Below are 1,363 nucleotides of genomic sequence, written 5' to 3' on the forward strand. Positions count from 1 at the left end.
GTTCTGAAGGCAAAAGGGGGTCCAACCCGTTACTAGCGTGGTGTACCTAATAAAGTGGCCAGTGAGTGTACAGTGCAGTAACCTAAGTAACTTTTGCTCAAATGCATGTATAACAGTTGTACTCTTGTTTAATAATAAAAACCTTTGAAGCAAACAAAAAGTACACCTGATTCAAATAATGAAATCACCTACTCCATGTCAAAAAGTTTAGCAGAAGTCTRTCAATCACTCTTTCATTTCAGTCAGGTGTGTTGAAACGGAAACATTTCAAAAATGCAGGACAGTGGTACAGAAGGCTGAAGACTTCTGCTCTAAGTCATTCATGCTACGGTTAGATTTACTTTTTTTTAATAAATATAATTAAAGTTTGGATAAGTTATTAATAACTTATTTAAACTTTCATTGTTTCAATTCAGAATATTGATTCTACGACCAGTGGCATATTATGTTATAAGATGGAGCAGCAAAAGTCTTTATACAAAATGTTTAAAGAAAGTATTTTTATGTCACCTGCCTTTACAAGGAAGCGGACAACAATTATAAGTTGTCTACACCCCTAATAGTGTCTAACAGTGACAAGTTAGTGTTGGGTTTCGTCCGGCAACTTTCTAAGAAAACAAACACAGATTCTTCAGCATTATACTGTAAATACTGTATGCGAATWTCACATGTGTGCATCTTAAATTCCATTAAAAATAATACAATTCTGCACAACATTTTTGTGATAGTAACGTGTTCATAAAYGATTTTTTTACAAATGGTGTACTCTACAACAGGGAAACTGATTTGGAACACAGTTGGCTTTACCTGTTTTAATAACAACCTACAAATTACTGTTCCTGGAAACTCCCTAAGATGTATTCTGAATGTAATATTACTACAAAGTCTGATAATATTCTAAAGTGTATGTTATGAGCCCAATGATAGTTATAAAAAAGGTTACGCTGGATAACAGATTGCACCTAACATTAACTAACTGATGGCCTTGAGTTCAAATGTCACTGTTTGGCATTGAGCAAATCCATTACTTTTCTAAACATCTAAATTCTAGTTGCACGTCTCGCTCATCTCAGGGTTCAGGGCCTCCCCTGCATCCACAACTCTGACTAATGATCTGAGCAGCTCAGGCTGTTGCTAGGAATAACAAGCCTTGGTCACTGTGGAGTACCGGCCTCTGTGAGCTATTATTTCCACAAACGACCGGAAAGAAAAGTCGCTTGCCGGAGTAACAGCTCCCTGGACAGGAGGCTGTCGTGCAGACTGCGAAAACGATGGAGGCTGTGTGTTTAGCCAAGCAGAGGAAGAGAGAACACTAACACACACTGCTAGAGTTTACAGTTTGTGTGTGTGTGTTGTCGGGGGG

Source organism: Austrofundulus limnaeus, unplaced genomic scaffold, assembly GCF_001266775.1.
Source record: "Austrofundulus limnaeus strain Quisiro unplaced genomic scaffold, Austrofundulus_limnaeus-1.0 Scaffold103, whole genome shotgun sequence".
NCBI classification, from domain to species: Eukaryota; Metazoa; Chordata; class Actinopteri; order Cyprinodontiformes; family Rivulidae; genus Austrofundulus; species Austrofundulus limnaeus.